General features: G+C 44.2%; 1 protein-coding gene across 2 annotated transcripts in view; it reads right to left on the reverse strand.

Moving 5' to 3' along the window:
• The window catches only part of ITPRID1 (ITPR interacting domain containing 1), a 116,978-nt gene extending 94,472 nt beyond the window's left edge, over positions 1–22,506 (reverse strand). For both annotated transcript variants that reach the window (XM_069958470.1, XM_069958469.1), the window contains exons 1-2: positions 22,431–22,506; positions 22,183–22,330 (exon numbers count right to left, since the gene is read on the reverse strand). The gene's annotated coding sequence lies outside the window, so the exon portion shown is untranslated. The remainder of the gene's footprint in view (positions 1–22,182; positions 22,331–22,430) is intronic.
• Between the last annotated feature and the right edge of the window lie 1,552 nt (positions 22,507–24,058).

A 24,058-nucleotide genomic window follows, 5' to 3' on the forward strand; every position in this document is an offset into this window, starting at 1 on the left:
AAACAATACTGGATATGGGCCCAAAGCAGCAGCGATAAATTAATTCTATTGTTATAAGATGTATTAATACTACAGTTAAAGGGATTTTGTAAGTTTGTCAAGTTTCATAATCAATTTTAAAGGAAGTTATATGGGTGGTTATCCAGAATTCCCAAAAGGAAATAAAAACCCATGGTAATGTGAGTTTATTTTAGAATGTCACAAGTTAGGGGGAGGGGGATGATATCTCTTTAAACAGGAAACAAGTCGACATATTCACTGTACCATACACCTCACATAACAACTTCCTGATTTCCAGTCACAAATAATTTTTGGAAAAACCCGATCTTATTCGCAATTATGTTGCAAGAAAGTTAAATATTACTACACACACATTTTTATAAAAACAATAAAAGATAAGTGGCATGATTAATACTTCATACAGTCTTACCTGCTAGTGAACCACGGCAGGACAGTAATTCCAAGCAATTTCTTAGAAGAAAAGTTCTTTTCTTCACAAGGCCAGTGGAACAGACTCACGAGATGCTACTCTTAGCTCTCCTTGTAACATTACAGATCCTCAAGCTGTCTTAATGTTTCATTTATATAACCACATCAGAGATTCTCACAGTCAGAATGTCACGAGACAAGTAGCAAAGAAAGAGTGAAATAGTATAGTGCATTGCTGAATTACACAAAAAAGGCATAACAGGGAGGAAGGCCAGATTACTAGGGTCATATACTTCATTTACTCTCTAGCCTTGTATTGCTCCTTTTTCACAAATTGGCACAGCCTTAAAGAAAAGAAAAAAAACATTGGACTTACCCAAGGAAGTAGCAAAACTTCCTTTTGGCGTTTCCATGGTTATGGTACATTTGGATTAACACTCTCCTATTTACTTTGCAAAATAACTAAACCAAAGGAATGGCAATGGAAAGTTAATATTCAGGAGACGTCTCTTATAAACAATCTCTGCCTTCCTTGCTAAAGATATTGTGTGCGCTGTTATATGATCTGTCTGAACAAGCCAAAAATGATATATATATATATATGAATGAGTTTTACCAGCTACAAAGAATGGAGAGGTTTTATCGTGGGTACACTTACTTCAATTGTGAGTGACTGAATATATAAAAAATTATTCTAGAAAATTAATTGTATGATTTTTAAATGAATCTCCACCTACTTTGCACTCTCAATATCCATATTAAATGCTCATTCACACTGCAACCTCTCCACCATGGTTAAGACCAAATAGGTATCTGGGGAAACCAGGGACAAAATGGCTGGAATGGACTACAGGACAATAAGCAAGCAACTTGTTGAGAAGGCAATAACTCTTGGCACAATGATTAGAAGACATAAGAAACACAGGATGACTATCAGTCTTGCTCAGTCTGGGGCTCCATGCAAGATCTTGTCTTGTGGGATAAGGATGATTCTAAAAAAAGTTAGAAAGCGGCCCAGAACTACATGAGAGAACCTTGTCAATGACCTGAAGAGAGCTGGGACCACAGTTTTTAAGATTACCAGTAACATGCTATGCTGTCATGGATTCTGCAGGTCATGCAAGGTGTCCCTGCTCACCCAGCACATGTCCAGGCCTGTTTGAAGTTCACCAATAATCGTCTGGATGATCCATAGGAGGCATAGGAGAAGGTCATGTGGTCACTAGAGATGAGCCAACCCGCCGGATTTCTGGTTCGTATGAACCAGAACTCTCGGCGTCTGATTCCCGCTGTCTGCGATCCCCGTGTCTTTTACCTGCCAGGGTCTGCGCCAAAATGGCGCTGATCCCGGCTTGGCACCCGGTTGTTTTCAGCTGCAGCAGCCGAAAGCAGTCGAGTGCCGATCTCATTGATCTATGCAGTATAGTTATACTATACAATGAGAGATCAATGAGAGATCAGTGTGCTTATACTAGAAGTCCCCCAGGGGGGCTTCTTATATATGTGAACAAAAAAAAAGGGGTTTTATTAATAAAAAGCCCCCTCCCCTAATAAAAGTTTGAATCATCCCCCTTTTCCCGTGTTATAAAAAAAAATAATAAAAAATTAAACGTATCACATTCCTGATTTCGCACGGTAAACGGCGTAAGCGCAAAAAATCCCAAAGTGCAAAATTGCGCATTTTTGGTTGCATCAAATCCAGAAAAAATGTAATAAAAAGCGATCAAAAAGTCGCATATACGTAGTCAAGGTACCGATAGAAAGTACACATCATGGCGCAAAAAAATGACACCTCACACAGCCCCATAGACCAAAGGATAAAAGCGCTATAAGCCTTGGAATAGAGCGATTTTAAGGAACATATATTTGTTAACAATGGTTTGAATTTTTTAAAAGCCATCAGATACAAGAAAAGTTATACATGTTATATATCGTTGTAATCGTAACGACTTGATGAACATATATAACAAGACAGTTTCACCCCAGGGCGAACGGCCTTAAAAACAAATACCCTCCAAATAAAAGAAATGCTTTTTTTTTTTTCAATTTCACCACACATTGAATTTTTTCCTGCTTTTGCAGTGTACTTTACGAACAAATTCAGGCTGTCATTGCAAAGTACAATTAGTGGTGCAAAAAATAAGGGCTCATGTGGGTCTCTAGGTGGAAAAATGCAAGTGCTGTGGCACAAGGAGGAAAAAACAAAAACACAAAAATTGGGGGTTAAGGTTCTCCAAGTGAATCCAGCATAGTAAATGCTCTGTTCTGAATCCATGTTACGAATGAAAATCTGATTAAGCAACCTTGTTCATGTAGTGAAATTTAAATATTTTTCTTTCAAATCAGCTGGTTTCAGAAAGTTTTATACAGTATCTTTGTAATTTACTTCTATTTAAAAATCTCAAGTCTTCTAGTATTTATCAGATGCTGTATGTCCTGCCAAAAGGAGAGGGCGAGTTGTTGAGGGGCATGGTCTGCATAGCGGGGTCTACAGCACTGTACTCTGACTCAGGAAGTCTCCCTCATCTTCCAAATCATTACAGATCTACTTATTCTGGGGCTTACATCAGGGGACAGGACGGTGGAGGTAATGTCTCCATAGCTGTAGCCCCTCTCTCCCCAGGAAGAGAGCGCTGCATGTATGTGCCCATATATGTCCTGCTCATTCCTTCATGCTCCCTGCAGTCTCTGTCAGTCCTGATTGGTCCATGCTGAAAATACCCCCTTCTCCATTGCTGTCATTCGACCACACAGACCTCTGATAGCAGCCATGCTTCTCTGTTTTAGCCTGTTGTACTACGCTACTGCATTATGGGGATCTGTAGCTCCATCCTGTATCTACAAACTGCGGCTTTTTTTCAGGCTTATGCACTTACTATACATTATACTCCACATGCTGGTGGCTATACTGCACAGTAGCTTATAATGACATATGACATATTCAGCATTTTCTAAATCTTTGTTTCATTTGTTTTACATGTTATTCAGAATATAAAATCATTATTTTGTGGTGTGGAACCAATTGTCTGCATTTCAATGATTTCTTATTGGAAAATTTGCTTTGGTTTAAGAGTGGATTTGGATTACAAGGATTATGCTAGTAAATATGGGTATTGGGACCATATGATCTTATTCAGTGCAATCATCATTACTGCATTTCAGCCTGAAATTTCCCCTCTTAATGTTAAAATAACAGATGGTTCACTGGGTGACGGATCAATATTACACTCTTACATTTATTACAGGTGGATATTGTTGGACCTTGGTCGGTGTCCAGCCTCATTAACTAACAAACTATTATCAACTACTTTATAACTACACAAGAATATATACTGAATTGTAGCTATTATACACAAAGCGATGACATCATTTGAATGAGCTAATAAAGAAGTGCAATTAATATGAATGGGTAAAACTAGGTAAACACAATTATACTGAAAACAACAGTTCTGGTATATTTCAATAATCTTAGCTTCTTAAATATATAAAGAAAGCTTCAAGAGAAGGAATCAATAATCAGACCTCCACAGGTTCTTCATTCCTTTACTTGTGCTAACAAAACACAGTAATCACTGAACTCAAGGAGAACAGCGAAAAAAATTCCAATGAAGTACTCAATCAAGAGTCTCCACTGATGCCCCCAAAAATTTTAATATGCAAAACAAGAGTCCGTGGAGCCTCAGTTACGAGTCTCAAAACACGGGATAGCCAGATATCTCTAGCCTGTTGCCAAGGGGGTGCCTCCATGATGGGGAGAGCACCACACCACCCTGATAAATAACCCCTTAAGTCCCACTCGGTTGCGAGTATTGGAACATAGACAGGGAAACAACAGGGTGGCCCCTTTTGTCAATGTCTAACTCAAGGTGCAAGTATTGCGATCATGACAAGGGCTTGCAAAGGCAGGCTTCCACCCACAGACAGCCGTTTCGGGGTTTTTGCCCCTCGTCAGTGTGGGGTAGGATTCTGGCTAGTTGGGGCAATGAAAAATCAACCAACAAAACACAGTAATCACTGAACTCACGGAGAACAGCGAAAAAAAAAACTAGCCAGAATCCTACCCCACACTGACGAGGGGCAAAAACCCCGAAATGGCTGTCTGTGGGTGGAAGCCTGCCTTTGCAAGCCCTTGTCATGATCGCAATACTCGCACCTTGAGTTAGACATTGACAAAAGGGGCCACCCTGTTGTTTCCCTGTCTATGTTCCAATACTCGCAACCGAGTGGGACTTAAGGGGTTATTTATCAGGGTGGTGTGGTGCTCTCCCCATCATGGAGGCACCCCGTTGGCAACAGGCTAGAGATATCTGGCTATCCCGTGTTTTGAGACTCGTAACTGAGGCTCCACGGACTCTTGTTTTGCATATTTAAATTTTTGGGGGCATCAGTGGAGACTCTTGATTGAGTACTTCATTGGAATTTTTTTCGCTGTTCTCCTTGAGTTCAGTGATTACTGTGTTTTGTTGGTTGATTTTTCATTGCCCCAACTAGCCAGAATCCTACCCCACACTGACGAGGGGCAAAAACCCCGAAACGGCTGTCTGTGGGTGGAAGCCTGCCTTTGCAAGCCCTTGTCATGATCGCAATACTCGCACCTTGAGTTAGACATTGACAAAAGGGGCCACCCTGTTGTTTCCCTGTCTATGTTCCAATACTCGCAACCGAGTGGGACTTAAGGGGTTATTTATCAGGGTGGTGTGGTGCTCTCCCCATCATGGAGGCACCCCGTTGGCAACAGGCTAGAGATATCTGGCTATCCCGTGTTTTGAGACTCGTAACTGAGGCTCCACGGACTCTTGTTTTGCATATTTAAATTTTTGGGGGCATCAGTGGAGACTCTTGATTGAGTACTTCATTGGAATTTTTTTCGCTGTTCTCCTTGAGTTCAGTGATTACTGTGTTTTGTTGGTTGATTTTTCATTGCCCCAACTAGCCAGAATCCTACCCCACACTGACGAGGGGCAAAAACCCCGAAACGGCTGTCTGTGGGTGGAAGCCTGCCTTTGCAAGCCCTTGTCATGATCGCAATACTCGCACCTTGAGTTAGACATTGACAAAAGGGGCCACCCTGTTGTTTCCCTGTCTATGTTCCAATACTCGCAACCGAGTGGGACTTAAGGGGTTATTTATCAGGGTGGTGTGGTGCTCTCCCCATCATGGAGGCACCCCGTTGGCAACAGGCTAGAGATATCTGGCTATCCCGTGTTTTGAGACTCGTAACTGAGGCTCCACGGACTCTTGTTTTGCATATTTAAATTTTTGGGGGCATCAGTGGAGACTCTTGATTGAGTACTTCATTGGAATTTTTTTCGCTGTTCTCCTTGAGTTCAGTGATTACTGTGTTTTGTTGGTTGATTTTTCATTGCCCCAACTAGCCAGAATCCTACCCCACACTGACGAGGGGCAAAAACCCCGAAATGGCTGTCTGTGGGTGGAAGCCTGCCTTTGCAAGCCCTTGTCATGATCGCAATACTCGCACCTTGAGTTAGACATTGACAAAAGGGGCCACCCTGTTGTTTCCCTGTCTATGTTCCAATACTCGCAACCGAGTGGGACTTAAGGGGTTATTTATCAGGGTGGTGTGGTGCTCTCCCCATCATGGAGGCACCCCATTGGCAACAGGCTAGAGATATCTGGCTATCCCGTGTTTTGAGACTCGTAACTGAGGCTCCACGGACTCTTGTTTTGCATATTTAAATTTTTGGGGGCATCAGTGGAGACTCTTGATTGAGTACTTCATTGGAATTTTTTTCGCTGTTCTCCTCGAGTTCAGTGATTACTGTGTTTTGTTGGTTGATTTTTCATTGCCCCAACTAGCCAGAATCCTACCCCACACTGACGAGGGGCAAAAACCCCGAAACGGCTGTCTGTGGGTGGAAGCCTGCCTTTGCAAGCCCTTGTCATGATCGCAATACTCGCACCTTGAGTTAGACATTGACAAAAGGGGCCACCCTGTTGTTTCCCTGTCTATGTTCCAATACTCGCAACCGAGTGGGACTTAAGGGGTTATTTATCAGGGTGGTGTGGTGCTCTCCCCATCATGGAGGCACCCCGTTGGCAACAGGCTAGAGATATCTGGCTATCTAGTGTTTTGAGACTCGTAACTGAGGCTCCACGGACTCTTGTTTTGCATATTTAAATTTTTGGGGGCATCAGTGGAGACTCTTGATTGAGTACTTCATTGGAATTTTTTTCGCTGTTCTCCTTGAGTTCAGTGATTACTGTGTTTTGTTGGTTGATTTTTCATTGCCCCAACTAGCCAGAATCCTACCCCACACTGACGAGGGGCAAAAACCCCGAAACGGCTGTCTGTGGGTGGAAGCCTGCCTTTGCAAGCCCTTGTCATGATCACAATACTCGCACCTTGAGTTAGACATTGACAAAAGGGGCCACCCTGTTGTTTCCCTGTCTATGTTCCAATACTCGCAACCGAGTGGGACTTAAGGGGTTATTTATCAGGGTGGTGTGGTGCTCTCCCCATCATGGAGGCACCCCGTTGGCAACAGGCTAGAGATATCTGGCTATCCCGTGTTTTGAGACTCGTAACTGAGGCTCCACGGACTCTTGTTTTGCATATTTAAATTTTTGGGGGCATCAGTGGAGACTCTTGATTGTTTACTTGTGCTATCAACTTGCTACCTAGAATTTTTTCTAAATCCCCATTTAAAAGGAGTTGTTAGAAAAAAAGTATATAGTAGTGATGACAGGATGTTCTAGTGCAAAAGAATCCAGCAGCAAGTGTCAGTTGCCCTTCAACTCAGCTACGGAATAAATCAACATTACATGGTACTTTTATTGTATGACGCATGAACCTTTCAGGTTCTACAGAAAGAAGGAGACTGTGTAGATGCACGCTGCTCTGGATATTCAGTGTAGGCTATGAATAAGAGACACTGCTCTACTAACTCAGAATGCCCCATTAATGTGTTTAAAATTGGGTTTCTGAACCAGACAAGTCCTTTAAGGCCAATGCAAGACTGTAATGCATGCCAATCACAGCCTTTTACCCAGCCCTGACAGGGACACATCACAATCCCTTCACTTTTATTATTGCCGGCCACACATCCCTGATTATACACAGTGATATGCGGGCTAGAAATGATTTTAAGGCCTGCATAAATGATACAATCAGCTGACAGTTGATTGCCATCTATTTCACAGTCAGTTATTGGGAATGAACGTACAGTATTTTAAAATGGTCAACTACATAGTCCAGATATCTCTGTTTCATGCTTAGGACCTGCTTTTATAAACTTTTCTTTTATTTGCCGGCTTTTAAAAAATTAAAACCTTTTATAAAAAGTAAATGTTCCTTAAAATTGCTCTATTCCTATCCTTATAACCCTTTTATCCTTTGGTCTATGGGGCTATGTGAGGTGTCATTTTTTGCGCCATGATGTGTACTTTCTATCGGTTTCTTACTTGCATATATGCGACTTTTTGATCGCTTTTTTCACAATTTTTCTGGATTTGATGTGACCAAAAATGCGCAATTTTACACTTTGGAAATTTTTTGCGCTTATGCCATTTACTCTGCAAGATCAGAAATGGGATAATGGGATACCAAATATGTTTTTATTTATTTATTTATTTTTATTTATAAAATGGGAAAAGGGGGTGATTCTCACTTTTAATAGGGGAGGGGATTTTTGATTAATAAAAACACATTTTTTTAAATTTCCATTTACAGTAATTTGAAGCCCCCTGGGGGACTTCTATATAAACTGCACTAATCTCCCGTTGAGATCAATGCTGTGTATATAATAGAGCACTGATCCATCAGATCAGTGTTCTATTATACTGGTCTGGATTAGACTAGATACATAGAGTGCTGCAGAAAGAAGCCAGGATTGCGGTGGTTCAGAGTGGGGTTGCGGCGCGGCCCCTCTCTGAAACTCCCCCCCCGCGCAAGATGTGTTGGTACGTCCTGTGAAGGGAAGGGGTTAATTAGGAAGATATGCAACCAGAACTGGTATACATACCGTCCTTTAGGCTATGTTCACATTTTTTTATGACAAGAACAGCCGTTGTTTGCAAGTAAAACCACAGCCATTCTTGTCATAGAAAAATGTGTTGCATTAAAGTCAATTCAGACAATGGCTGTTGTTCACACAGTGTATTGAACAACGGCCATTGTTTGGTTGTTTGACATGTCAATTATTTCTAGCTGTTCTGCTTTGAAATCAATGCAATTTTCATTGAAAACAACTCTTGCAAAACTACAATTGCCATCAAGTCTGGACAGCCAATGCTTTAGCTGTCCAGGCATTATGGAAGTTGTAGAATTGCAACAACTGAAGGGCCGAAGGCTCCCCTGCTGTGGGATGACTTGCATTAAACAACCTATCAGAGATCTAGTTTCATTTCTCCAATTACTCTGAAAAATATTTAAACATTTGTGATTGGTCGCCATGAGCAGAAGGGCCAGTTTTTCCTGTTGTTAAATGCCTCCATGACAAGGACAGACAAGGTCAAAGCATGGGCAGCGCACCAACTGCAAACTACAGCTGAGAAGGAACAAGCTGTTTAATGTGATTTTCGTGTACAGGAGCATTTGCCTCCTAGGTAATGAGCATTTTCTTCTCCCTTTCTTTTTCAGATACCGGCATGCAGAGGATTACGTCGGATTCGTTTGAACTACATCAATGACCGGCGGACTTTAATGTGCAATAAAATGGTCAACGAGGGGTGTGGGGGTGTTTTTATTTGAATAAAAAAAAAATTTCTAGGTGTATTTGTGTTTTCTTTCATTACTTTACAGGCTTAGTAGTGGAAGCTGTCTGATAGACGGAATCCATTACTAAGTCAGGGCCGGGTGCCAGTAGTCCCGGAGAAAGGGGGGGATCCTTTGCAGTTTTTTTTTTTAAATAAAAACGCATAGGATTCCCCCCTTTTCCATAACCAGCCGAGTTAAAAACCAAGCAACAGCAGCCTGGTAACACCAGGGTGGGAAGAGCCATTGGTTTAGGCCCTCCCCAGCCTGCTGCTGCCCAGTCCAGGAGAGCCAATTCTGATGCTCTGGGACTACTGGCACCCGGCTCTTCCCAGTACCCCTGGTGGCATTGGGTACTGGGGTAATAATGGGGGGGGGGGGGGTTAGTGTTAGCCATTTTATACCGGCTTACACAAAGCCCTGACTTAGTAATGGATTCCGTCTATCAGACAGCTTCCACTATTAAGTCTGTAAAGTAATGAAAGAAAACACAAATACACCTAGAATTTTTTTTTATTCAAATAAAAACACCCCCACACCCCTCTTTGACCATTTTATTCAACATTAAACTCCGCCGGTCATCGACGTAGTCCAAAGGTAATCCTCTGCATGTCGGTATCTGGGGGAAAAAAAGGAAGTAGTTAACCCCCTGGGAACCAGACTGTAACTCCCATGCCGGAGATCACGCAGCTTTCCCAGCATCCTGTAAGGTTAACCCTTACAGGATCCTGGGAAAGCTGGGTGATCTTTAGCATGGGCATGGGAGTTACAGTCTGGCTCCCAGGGACTTAACCCCCTGGAGACCAGACTGTTCTGGCACTGCACCTGCACCAGCAAGGAAGGGGGTTAAGTGCCCTCTTCCTTGCTAGAGCAGATGTAGTGCGCTCCCCAATGAGGGGGGGGGGTGAAAGGGGCTGGGGGTTACTTGTTCCTGCTTCCTCGCTGTCCCGGTAGGCTCTGCCTCCATGACAGTAAGCCCCACCCCCATCTGTACGGGGGCGGAGCTTACCGGGACTGCCGAGGAAGCAGCAACAGGTAACTCCCAGCCCCTACCATCACCCCCTTCCTTGCTGGTGCAGTGCACTATCCGAGGGGGGGGGGGTGATGGTAGGGGCTGGGAGTTACCTGTTGCTGCTTCCTCGGCAGTCCCAGTAAGCCCAGCCCCTGTACCGACCCGTGATGGGGGCGGGGCATACTGTCATGGAGGCGGAGCCTACCGGGACAGCGAGGAAGCAGGAACAGGTAACCCCCAGCTCCTATCCCCCCCCTCCTTGGATATCGCACTGCATCTGCCCCAGGAAGGAAGGGGGCACTGCCAGAACAGTCTGACTCCTAGGGGGTTAAGTCCCTGGGAGCCAGAATGTAACGCCCATGCTGGAGGTCACCCAACTTTTCCAGCATCCTGTAAGGGTTAAAGGACAAGTGCCATGAAAATCTTTTCCCCAGTAATTGAAGCACATTACAAAGTTATATAACTGTGTAATATGCTTCAATCACCTATCTGCCTCCCTTCCCTGTCTTTTCCCCCCTCCACCCCCCACCAGGAAGTGTCCTGACTCACACAGACCTGATTACTGTCGTCACCGTCACCAGGCAGCTCCTTCTTGTGAGGATGAGTCATCAGCAGGAGGGCTGCTCTAGGTCCTGTTACACCAGCCTCCCCCCTCCCCTGCCTTGTCAGGTGACTCTGCTTGCTCAGCTTATCTTCTCTAGTGACATGACTTCTTCACTGAGTCCACGGCAGCAGGAGAGAGGGTATGAGGGGAGGGGGGAGCTGCCTATGTGCCGGAGTCAGTCTGAGGGAAGATAAGCATGACATGTGACAAGTGATGGCTTGCAGTTGTTCACCCAATGGGAGCTGAGCAAGCAGAGTCACCTGACAAGGCAGGGGAGGGGGGAGGCTGGTGTAACAGGAGAAGTAGCTGAGAGAAGAGCTTGGTGACGGTGACGACAGTAATCAGGTCTGTGTGAGTCAGGACACTTCCTGGTGGGGGGTGGAGGGGGGAAAAGACAGGGAAGGGAGGCAGATAGGTGATTGAAGCACATTACAGAGTTATATAACTTTGTAATGTGCTTCAATTACTGGGAAAAAGTTTTTCATGGCACTTGTCCTTTAACCTTACAGGATGCTTGGAAAGCTGGGTGACCTCCAGCATGGGCATGGCAGTTACAGTCTGGATCCCAAGGGCTTAAGCCCCTGGGAGCCAGACTGTAACTTATGTGCGGGGATTTAAAATTTCCCGCCCAGAAGCAGACTGCTTTCTGCTTTTGGGTGGGAAACCCTGTAGGCAGGGAATCCCGGCTTAATTAAGGGGATTCCCTGCTCCTGTACTGTAAGGAGGGGTGCGCTAAGCACCCCTCCTTACTGTACAGCCCCAGGGGGTTAGTAGTGATGCTGCTGCATCACTAATTAACCCTTTACACTGCGTGGACCGGGTGCACTGCACCCGACCCACGGAGCAAACTCGCTCCACAGTATAGGTGGTGAAATAGACCACCTCTAGTGTGGAGTGAGTTTGCGACACATGTGCGACTATTTTAGATAGTCGCACATGATAAATCATGCTTACTTTCAGCTTAAGCTGAAGTAGGCATGATCAGTCTAAGTAGGTGAAATGTCGCAAAATTTTGCGCAGCTATGCGGGTGTGCAAAATTTTGCGACATTTTCACTCAAAAAAAAGGTCTATAATGATGATAAATCTCCCCCTTTGTTTCTTTTCTTAAGGACACATGGCATCATAAAGTTATCTCAAAAGGCCTGCATCTCCATCTTTTTTGCTGTAAATTAGGCTCTTTACCGCTGTTTTACCTGTCTTCTCATTGGTTGTCAAACATTGCACATTACATTACTAGTTACAGCCGGAATGATCTTTTACATACGTTATAGTGTGGCGAATGAAGCGATTAGAGGCTGAAAGAATGAAGGAGTCAAGTAGCCTTTTACAGTATGGGACCAGGAAATTGCAACAATCATGTCACAGTTCCATTAAACTACATGGTATTTGACCTCTGACCTTACTGAGGTCTTCAGGCAGGCTAAGGCTTCTATAATCAGTGCACACCTCAGGGATACTGCACCTGTCATTATTGATATCTATGGATGGAAGAGGGGGCAGTTTTAAGTTACCTGTTTATGTAAAGTTTTCTTAGTAACTTGTAGCAGCACTAGCGACAGCCTCAAATGTGTAAAAAATCAACAATCCAAATAAAGACTTTTTTTAAAGCTAGTTTAAAGCATTGCTGTTGCTGAAAAACCTTTTAACATGTCCTGTCAAAAGTCTTATTTGGTAGGGAAGTCAGTGCTGAGACCCTCACCATTTACTTGTTTTAGCAAGGAGAAGGTGGCGGGACCTTAACAAGCCTTAGAAGTACCCCGGGGGGAGCATGTTGAGGTAAGAATAGGCTGTTCATTATGTTGTATATAAGGGCAGCAATATTTGAAAAAAATAAAATAAAAATTTGGGAGTACCCCTTTAAGGCATCAAGCAGTCAACAATGGAAGAGACACATGGATAAACTAACTTTAGAATTTACTGAATGTACAGTACATACTGCTGATGTTTTTTGACGTACCTAACAGCATGAATGTACTCAAGTAGTAATGGCAAAATCTAAATGCAGACTTCAGAGCACTTATATTCTTGTACAGGATATACATCTTTCCTTCAAGACCATTAACCCTTTTAATGAGCATTAGCTGTTCAACCAGATCTATAGATCTCAATAGTTTAGATGTCTCTGTTTTCATATTCACCACCTGTAATTTTCTTGTTTATGGTTAAGACTACCACACTCCAATGCTTTTAAATCCATGAAATATTCTTAACAAAATCTAAAATGTAAAGTGTTTAATGTAAGGAAGTATTTGATGTTGTCTTAGTAATACATTGTGCTGTACTGAGTTAAAGGTGAAGGATTAAGCAAGTGACGTGAGCAAACATTTGAATACAGTTGCTGCCCCATCTCCTGCTCTGTGCCGGGGCTCCTCCTCCTCCGGCTCCCTGTCAGCTCGACGGGCATGCCCCTGTCTCCTAGGGAGCGTGCTCCGGCTCTGCTATTATTTAAAGGGTCAGTGTGACTTTAATTGGCTGCTGCTCTGCAGCTCTCCTATAAATTGCAGCCCTGCCCCACCACAGGTGTTAGAGCCCCTACATGCTTCTCATTAGTATGTGGCCCAGCTCTCCTGTATCCAGCCTGTGTATCCTGTCTGTGTAGCCTGTCCGTATACTCCTGCCTGTGTATCCTGCCCAGCGGTTCCAGTCAATCCTGGTTCCTGCCATCTTACTGTTGTCTCAGTTCCAACCGAGCCTCCTGCTGAGTTTTAGCCTGCCTACTAGTCTCCAGCTGCACCTCGCCACCAGCAAAGCCAGGGGTAGCGACCTATGGGGTCGCCTGCCGCAGCAAATCCATCCTGCCTTGCAGCGGGCTCTGGTGAAGACCAGCGGCCCCTTAGACTCCGTTCCCTGATGCGGCTTACGTCATCGCTAGTGGTGGCATAGGGGAAATACTACTCCCAGAGTTACAGTAGGCTCCAACCATGGATCCCGGCAAGGTGCCTGATGTCCGCGACATCGTGAAAGTACTCACTCAGCAGTCACAGCAGATTCAACAGCAGTCACAGCAGATTCAGCAATTGTCAGCCGCCTTACAGCAGCATCAACAGGTTCCACAAGTGTCTCCACCTCTGATGCAAGTGACTTCTTCTCTTGGTCTGACCTTACGTCTTGCGCAGCCGTCCGAGTCTGCTGGAGACCCCAAGATGTGCAGGGGGTTCGTCACCCAGTGCGCTACGCACATTGAGTTCCTGGCAAACCAATTTACCACTGAGCCCTCAAAGGTGGCTTTTGTCATTAGCCTCTTGGAGGGGAAAGCCTTGGCCTGAGCAACACCATTGTGGGACCAAGATGACCCCATTACTGCAAATCTCCAGGCATTCCTGTCAGAGTTCCGGTGTGTCTTCGAGGAGCCAGCTTGAGTCTCATCTGCTAAGACCGCCCTCCTCAATCTATGCCAGGGGAACTCCTCTGTTGGGAAGTACGCGGTACAATTCCACACATTGGCAGCTGAATTGGACTGGAACAATGCCGCCCTGGTGGCCACTTTCAAAAAGGGTCTATCTTCCTGGGTGAAGGATGTGCTATCCTGCAGCGACCTCCCAACCTCTCTGAATGACCTCATTCATCTCGCCACCCGGATAGACGTCCGATTCTCCGAGCGAGAGGAGGAGGTTCGACAAGAACGCGAGTCACATCGTCCTCGCCGCACCTGTCATCTAGCACCAGTTTTCCAGAGGCCATCCGCTTCTGAGCCCCTGCCACAGCCTAAGGAACCTATGCAGGTGGAGAAAGTCAGTTTGTCTTCAGAGGAAAAAAGTCGCAATCGGGAGCAAAAGCTGTGCCTTTATTATGCCAGCCCTGACCATTTCCGTCTACTCTAAACTGCCCTAAGCGTCCTCAATGGCCGGGAAACTCTAGCACCTAGGTCCAGTAGGAGAGGCCTCCCTAGGTGTGTGCACTTCCTCTCCATGAATATGCTTCCCAGTAACGGTCTTCTCTACAGCTGGTCAGCCATTTCTGTCCACTGCTTTCCTGGACTCTGGCTCTGCAGGCAGTTTCATTGCTGCGTTGCTGGTAAAAGGGGGGCAGCTGTCTGTGGTTCCCATGGCCAAACCACTGACTATATCCTCCGTCACTGGCGAGACCCTCAGCGATGTCGTCCGGTACCAGACCAATTCCATGACCTTGCAGGTGGAAGAGCTACACACAGAGAAGATGTCATTCTATGTCTTGCCCCATTCTTCCTCATCCATCTTGTTGGGTCTACCCTGGCTGCAGCTTCACACCCCCAACCTTTACTGGAAGACTGGCGAAATTTTGTCTTGGGGCCTGGATTGCCATAGCCAGTGTCTTCTTCATCAGATCCATCCAAGCTTCTGCCTGGCCTGCCAAAACCAGGCAGATGTATTTTCCAAGAAGGAGGCTGACACTCTACCGCCTCATCACCCATATGACTGTCCTGTTGATCTTCTTCCGGGCATCCCCTTTTGGTTCCAGAGACTAAGGCCATGGCTGCTTATATTAAGGAGGAGAACCAGCAGAGGGGCTTCATCCATAAGTCCACCTCTCCTGCCGGTGCCGGGTTCTTCTTTGTCCAGAAGAGGGATGGATCGATCCGTCTTTGTATTGATTACAGGGGACTCAACAAAGTTACTGTGCAAAATCGCTACCCCTTGTCTCTGATTTTGGAGTTATTCGATTGCCTCCGAGGAGCTCGAGTCTGCACTAAGCTGGACCTCAGGGGGGCCTACAATTTAATTAGAATCCAAAATGGCGATGAATGGAAGACCGCCTTCAACACCAGGGATGGGCACTACGAGTATCTGGTCATGCCTTTTGATCTCTGCAACGCTCCAGCGGTCTTCCAGGAGTTCATCAATTACATGTTCCAAGATCTCCTCTACGTTTGTGTCATTGTGTACTTGGATGACATCCTGATCTACTTCTCTGATATGCAGACCCATGTGATTCAAGTACGCCAAGTACTGCGACGGCTAAGGGCTAATCGTCTGTATGCCAAATTGGAGAAGTGCATGTTCCATCAGTCCAGCCTTCCCTTTCTTGCGTACATAATCTCAGACCATGGTCTACAGATGGATCCAGCAAAACTCTTGGCAGTCCTTCAGTGCCCACGCCCCATTGGGCTCAAAGCCATACAATGTTTCCTGGGGTTCGCCAATTATTATAGACAATTCATTCCACATTTCTACACCTTGGTTGTGCCAATCGGGACCCTTACTAAGAAGAAAGCTGACCCTAAGCAGTGGCCACCTGAGGTTGAACAAGCATTTTCTAAATTGAAGGCAGCCTTCGCTTCTGCTCCAGTTCTCTCCCGTCCAGATTTAGCCAGGTAATTTTCCGTCCAGCAGAGAAGAATGTGAAAGCTGATGCTCTCTTGAGGGCATCAGATGTCCTGGGACATGAGGACGCTCCTCGTCACATTATACCACCTAAACGTCTGATGTCTGTTGCCACTTTTTTTCTTCAAAATGTTCCTGCCGGGAAGATCTATGTTCGCCCTGCACTCCGTAGGAAAATCCTAAAATGAGGGCATTTTTCCTTGGTCGCTGGACATCCTTGTACCCATAAGACCAGACAGCTAATCTCTCGTCACTACTTGTGGCCCAAACTATCCAAGGATGTCAAGGACTTTGTGGCTTTCAGTTCCACCTGTGCTCAAAACAAGTCTCCTCGTCAGAGACCAGCCAGTCTACCTCAGCCTTTGCCAATCCCATATCTTCCTTGGACACATATAGCCAAGGACTTTATTACCGATCTTGCTCCCTCTCAGGATAACACCATCATCTGGGTGGTCACGGATCAGTTCTCCAAAATGTCTTACTTCATACCTCTTCCCGGATTGCCCTCTGCTCCCCGTCTGGCCAGCCTCTTCTTCCAACATGTTTTCCGTTTGCATGGCCTGCCCCCGCATATTGTCTCTGACAGGGGTCCTCAGTTTGTCTCGAGTTTTTGGCGTGCCCTTTGTTCACAGCTCAAGGTCAAGCTAGACTTCTCTTCAGATTATCATCCAGAGACCAACAGACAAGTAGAAAGAGTCAACCAGGTTCTGAGGACTATCTTCGTCAATTTGTTTCTGCCCGCCAGGACAATTGGTTGAGTCTACTCCCATGGGCTGAGTTCTCTTACAATCACCTAGACTCTTCTTCCACAGGCAATTCCCCGTTCTTCATCATCTATGGACCACAACTTGTGCCTCCGTTGCCTCTCCCCACTTCCTCAGAGGTACCAGCTGTAAATGAATTGGTAAAAGACTTTAAGTCCACCTGGGAGCAGACACGTCAATCCTTGTTACATGCTACCAATCGGATGAAAGTACAGGCAGACAAAAAGAGGGGACCTGCCATGACTTTCACTCCAGGTGATAAAGTCTGGTTGTCGCCCAAGCACATTCAATTGAAGATCCTGTTACAGGTTGGGTCCACGGTTCCTTGGTCTATTCACGGTTCTGAGGCAATTAATCCGGTCGCCTATAAACTACGCTTGCCTCCTACCATGCGAATATCGAACTCTTTCCATGTCTCATTTTTAAAACCAGTGGTCCTCAACCGTTTTTCTAGTAAACTCTCCTCTTCTCCTCCACAAGCAGTCTCCGATGACATCTGTTCTGTTAAGGACATCCTGGAAATGAAGACTGTTAGAGGAAGATGCTTCTGTTTGGTTCACTGGAGAGGTTGTGGCCCAGAGGAGAGATCCTGGGAACCCAAAGCCAAAATCTTAGATCGGGATCTCATTAAGAACTTCTTGCAGGCAAGAAAGCGGGGGAGGCCCAAGGGGGACGGGAGTACTGTCACATCCGCGGCCGCGGCACATACCTCTCGCCGCGCCGCTGCTGCCCCATCTCCTGCTCTGTGCTTGGGCTCCTCCCCCTCCGGCTCCCTGTCAGCTCGACAGGCGCGTCCCTGTCTCCTAGGGAGAGCGCACACAGGCTCTGCTATTATTTAAAGGGTCAGTGTGCCTTTAATTGGCTGCTGCTCTGCAGCTCTCCTATAAATTGCAGCCCTGCCCTGCCACAGGTGTTGGAGCCTCTACATGCTTCACATTAGTGTGTGGCCCAGCTCTCCTGTATCCAGCCTGTGTATCCTGTCTGTGTATCCTGTCGTATACTCCTGCCTGTGTATCCTGCCCAGCGGTTCGAGCCATTCCTGGTTCCTGCCATCTGACTGCTGTCTAGTCTCCAGCTGCACCTCGCCACCGCCTCTAGCAAGCCAAGCCAGGGGTAATGACCTGGAGGTCGACTGCCGTAGCAAATCCTTCCTGCCTTGCAGCGGGCTCTGGTGAAGACCAGCGGCCCCTTAGACTCCGCTCCCTGGTGCGGCTTATGTCTTCGATAGTGATGGCACAGAGCAACCACTACTCCCAGCGTTACAGTGCCCTTATACCAATATTTTATGTTAGTGTTACACATATGTACACCTGGCATATCAAGGAATATAATAGAAACACAAGATAATTTACAATTGACATGGGGTAAGGAGTGTAGCTGTTTACTGCCCCAGTAAGTACAGTAATTATCTAGCCAGGTGTCTTTAGGTTGAGAGAAAAAAAAAAAAAAAAAAAAAAAAAAAATATATATATATATATATAATATATATATATATATATATATATATATATATATATATATATATATATATATATATATACATATTAACTAGACCAGGTAAAGTCTATACTGAGATATCAGTAATTTTAGAGGCAATTTACATATTTCAGGTTATGCCATAAAAGCTATGCTATGATGTTTGGTTTTACCTCTGATCTCTGATACTTACACCTATCTCAAAATCTGTGGTTTGCCAATCCCCCTCTCTCTGCTTGTCACCATGGGAGGTGGTCGAGAAATAAAAAATAACTAATTGGGCTTTTTTTATGCAGTTTAGGTTAGCAAAGCGTCTTTCATAACTCTGAGGTTAATACAACAGCATATTACGATGCTATTGTGTTTACACAACTTCTATTAATGTCAATTGGAGTTATGCAAACTGCTTAAAACAGCTACTTTTCAGTTCCCAGGCCAGCTTCAGTAGGGGCAACACAAAGGTGAGACCCACATTGATTGGACATTAAAGGGAATAGCCATATTAGAAACAGTCGGTTAGTGAACTAAAGACTATTGTAGTCTTCTAAGGAAAAAAAAATAAATTAAGGTCCCCACAAACTACGGGCAAATGTTGGCCAAACTGGCTGGATGTTTAAAGCAAATGGTGGCCTCTTGATTCACCCCTTAAGGCTACGTTCACACAACGTATAGAGACCGGCCGTTCCGTGACCCGGTCGGGTCACGGAACGGCCGGTCTCTGCACGGATCATCCCGGCTGGTACTGCAGTACCAGCCGGATGATCTTTTGGCTGCAGGGTTCTGATGCGGGCGCATCAGCGGGCGCCAGCATCAGAACCTCCCATACCACACAGTGAAGAGAGCGGTTGGAGCCGCTCGTTTCTGTGTGTGAACCGACATGGGTTTCCTACGGCCGCAATTCACTGAATTGCGGCCGCAGAAAACTGACATGTTAGTTCTTTGCGGCCCCGTGCAGGATCCCGGCCAGAGCGTATACGATGTGTATACGCTCCGGCCGGGATCTGATAGCAGCAGAGGCAATGCGCACGCACGTGTAAAGTACAGCCGTTGTTGCCGATGGCAACGACGGCCGTACTTTTACGCAGTGTGAACATAGCCTATCAGATGATGTTGGGAGAGAGAAGGGTCAGCGTGTTGGTTTTTAATTGTGCAGCCCTAATATTTAGCCATGGTAAACGTTCACAGTTGTGGAAAGATTAGAAGAAATTGTTGTTGGCCAAATGAACAATTAGCATTTAGCTGTATATGGCCACCTTTGAGTGCCTGTTGAAAGGTTTATTGCATTAGTAAGTTCAGTGTACATGTGTCCTCTCATCATGGAATTCCACTACAGTAAGGAAAAAAAACAGCAGGATGGGCAAAATTCAATTTTAGATAAACTTTTCACCATTACAAATGGGACTAACATAGAAACCCAGCATTCCATTACTTACTGAATTATCATTTGTGCATAAAACAGTTTGTTTCTTTTTTATTTGAATAGTTAACCATCATGTGGAGAGTGTGTGCCATATCTTGTTCATTTTATACCAAAAAATATTCCCCAAAAGGAAAAAGGATGGTGTGTTATGGTGTATCTCTGCGTCACGACCCGGCTGATGGAATGCCCACTCAACCAGTCAGTGACTGGGGTGGGACACCGTTCCAGTCACTGATTGGCTGAGCGGCGAGTCCATCAGCTGGAACAGACATTTTCCTCGGAATCATGACATCATCATGCCTTCCGCTGTGGGTCCCAAGGCCGGTCCTACTGCTCACTGCTCAATTCCCCCTGCCCCTGCTGGCTGTGAGAATTTATAATTGGCCAGACTTCTCCTTTCAAGATAAGTAAAAACTGTATTAAAGGGGTTGTCCAAGGCCGGCATAAGGTTATTGACCGAACAGACTGATACTTCCATTAGTTATAAGCCCACCAATCACCTAACAAACAAGCAAAAGGTTATTTGTCAGTTAATCACATTAGTTTAGTGCACTAAAAATCTTCGTTTCTCAGCCGAACACATCCCTGGGTGAAGTGTAACCAACAAATGATGGAAATTAAGAGCCGTGCAAACAATCCAGCAATCTCTCATGTGGAAATGCCCAAATCCATGAGATAAGCGCTCGAAAGGGAAAAGTGTCTAAAGTAGCAGAAGCAGCACCCTTAACGGGTACTTTGGTGGGAAAAAAATTTATTCTAATCGACTGGTGTCAGAAAGTTAATTAAATTTGTAAATTACTTCTATTAAAACATCTCAATCCTGTATTCTTTTCAGTCTGACACGGTGCTCTCTGTGCTGCCACCTCTGTCTGTGACAGGAAATGTCCAGAGCAGTAGCAAATCCCCAAAGAAAACCTGTATTGCTCTGCACAGACTGGAAAGAATATAACACTTCCTGCAGGACATACAGCAGCTTATAAATACTTGAAGAATTGAGATTAAAGAGGTTGTCTAACGAAAAAATTTTCTTTCCACTCAACTAGCTTCAGAAAGTTATATAGATTTGTAATTTACTTCTATTAAAAAATCTTAAGTCTTCCCATACTTATTATCTACTATATGCAATGCAGGAAATATTGTTTTATTTTCAGTCTGACACAGTGCTCTCTGCTGACATCTCTGGCCGAGACAGGAACTGTCCATAGCAGGAGAGATTTTCTATAGGAATTGATAGAAAACCGAGACAAAGTTACTGTCTCTGCCAAAGATGTCAGCAGAGAGCGCTGTGTCAGACTGAAAATAAAACATTTCCTGCATGACATACAGCAGCTAATAAGTATGGGAAGACTTGAGTTTTTTAATGTGAGAAGTTTGCAAATCTATATAACTTTCTGATATCAGTTGATTGAAAGAAAAAAAAAAATTTCACTGGATAACCCCTTTAAGTAGCAGTTTACAAATTTTAATAACTTTCTGACCACAGATGAACCGCTTGAGGCTGGGTTCACACCACGTATATTTCAGTCAGTATTGTGGTCCTCATATTGCAACCAAAACCAGGAATGGATTAAAAACACAGAAAGGCTCTGTCCACACAATGTTGAAATTGAGTGGATGACATTTAATGGCAAATATTTGCTGTTATTTTAAAACAACGGCTGTTGTATTGAAATAATGGCAGTTATTTACCGTTATATGGCGGCCATCCACTCAATTTCAACATTGTATGGACAGAGCCTTTCTGTGTTTTTAATCCATTCCTGGTTTTGGTTACAATATGAGGACCACAATACTGACTGAAATATACGTAGTGTGAACCCAGCCTAACAGTGTGCATGAACAGTGCATTCGCATGAATAGCAATTCCATAATAGAGTGCTAGCTTATCCTCCATAAATTGAATTGTTTACTTGTAAACCAGTCTACAACCAGGTTGGCAGGTGAATCATAAGTGATTAAAATTCATCAGATTACTGCATTACTGCAGATAGGTTCACTATGTATTACAGCTGAGGAGATGGCTTAAAACCATTTCCCCTTCAAGTGTCAAACTGGTATTTGTACTATGCATACCCTGTGGTTAAGTGGACGATCTTTAAATATTTCTGTCGATTTACAAAAAGATGAGTATTTTCCATAACCAGGTAAATTGTCCATCTTAAAGAATTGGGTTGTTAGGGTATCTATAGATGATAGTGTATGTAGCACATGTATTATTAATTATATAAATATATGTTCTGCTTAAGGCAAATATGTAGAGATTGAACTACAGACTTGCCCAAAAGTTATGTGCCTAGTAATAGAACAGATTTCAGCCAGATGTTAATAGTAACAATAATAGTAACAATTATTCATAAAGATGTGTATTGCAGTTTCTAACCGTAGTTAGTAGGGATGTTACCACCATGGAACTGTCTTATTTGTGTTTTACACCCTGAAAAAAGAACTGTAAACTTTTCTTACCTTGTGATGTATGATGATTTGCCCCATGTTGGTTAACCATGAAAAAATATGATTGCTGAGGAAAACTTTTGATGGAAGCCATTGAATTCTGCTCAGCTCATGTCTGACACCACAGAGCTGTAATGTTTTCCCAGGTCATTGCGTAGCACTAGTGGTTTGCACGAAACAGGGAAAAGAAAAAGAAAAAATCAATTTGCTTAACCTTAGAGTGTATTTCCATATTCCCGCCCACTGGACATAAGGCAAACCTGTTTTTCAAGGTAAACAGTGGGTATTCCATTTACGAGACAGACAAAGGCAACATAGCCAGCAGCTGAAACCAGAACATGCTGGAGGGGCAGAAAAGAAGATGACTGTAGTTTACAGTAGTCTGACAAAATGACTGGAACCAGAGCAGGTAGATAAAATATGGCCTGTCTGCTGGGAACTGTACAAAGCTTCCAATGTGTTCACTTGTCAGTCTGTATAAAGGGAAACAGAAGCTACAGATATTTAACTGCTATTAAATGCTTCATTTAATGTTCATAGCTGTAAGATTATACTGTCATCTCCAAGCAAACGTGTATTAAGCATCACAAATCGTCTTCACATTGCCCAGCATGGACCCGACTTATCACACAACAGAAAAAGCCATTTGTGGCCATAACATAAGCCTTGTGGATTTTGTATTTTTTTTTTTATTTCCATGTTTGTCTTCTACATTCCCATAGCTATAAGCCGGCGGCGCGGCTTCGTTCTGGTCCTGCGGCGCCGGATTTGAAGCTCACATCCTCCACTGATGTGACCCCTCTTCTGTCTCCTGTTATTAACGCCGGAATTCATGCTTTACAATGCATTCTCTATGGCAGCGTGTGACTTCCGGTGTTCAATCACAAGAGACAGAAGAGAGGTGACAGCAGTGGATGATGTGAGTGCGCGCCGGATTTGAACAGCGACGCGGGACCGGAACGATGCTGTGCCGCGGCAATTGATGTAATTACTTTACGTTTTTTTTTATTGTTTGTCAACTTTTAACATTTTTTATATCCAGAACAGATCTTGTGTAGCAGATTTTCAGTCCACCATACATCATCCACAGTGCCCATTTTATCTGAAAAGACCACCCCATGGGTTGATTACAAACAAAGAGCCAGTTAATGCAAGCAGGGGTGTTGCTAGGGTCCTAAAACATCCGGTACATGGGCCCTCTGGGTTGATATAAGTAAATAGTATATATCTATATGTATGTGCATTTACTTTTTCACTCTCTCTCTCCATATATATATATATATATATATATATATATATATATATATATATACACAGTATTTTTAACAGATGGTCAAGCAGGCTAGTATTTGAAATAGTGACTTATAAATAGTGACTCAGAGTTGATGTTTTTTCTGATCAGAGTTGCACGCTTTCTTTTTTCTTATTAATTCACAACTCTTCTCTGCCCCCTCTGTGCTTTATATGCCCTCTCTGTGCTCCCATATAGTAGGAGTGGTGTGTGAACAGTCCTGACCCGGGCACATACCATTACAGTATGCAGCATGTCCTTAAGCAAAAGATTTTGGGCAGTGACCTTCCTATCTGGGGCATTGTCCCGAATGTTAATGCCTACCTGCTTCCTTAATTGCTCCCAAACACTACACACACATGAACATGCACACAAGATACTGCTCTTCTATGTCTTCCCACCATAAAAAGATACCTGGAGAACATTATAAAGCAGTACTGACCTGTTTAAGCTGTGAATCCAGCTGCTAAACCAGAACACGGGTGAGATCTTGGGGGTGGGTGCAGGGAAGAGGTATTTTAGTTCTTGAACACTTCAGTGTTCGAATAATTTATTATTCAGACCACAGTTTTGTTCAGTACTAGAACTTTGCTAGGT

Source organism: Dendropsophus ebraccatus, chromosome 2, assembly GCF_027789765.1.
Source record: "Dendropsophus ebraccatus isolate aDenEbr1 chromosome 2, aDenEbr1.pat, whole genome shotgun sequence".
Lineage (NCBI taxonomy): Eukaryota > Metazoa > Chordata > Amphibia > Anura > Hylidae > Dendropsophus > Dendropsophus ebraccatus.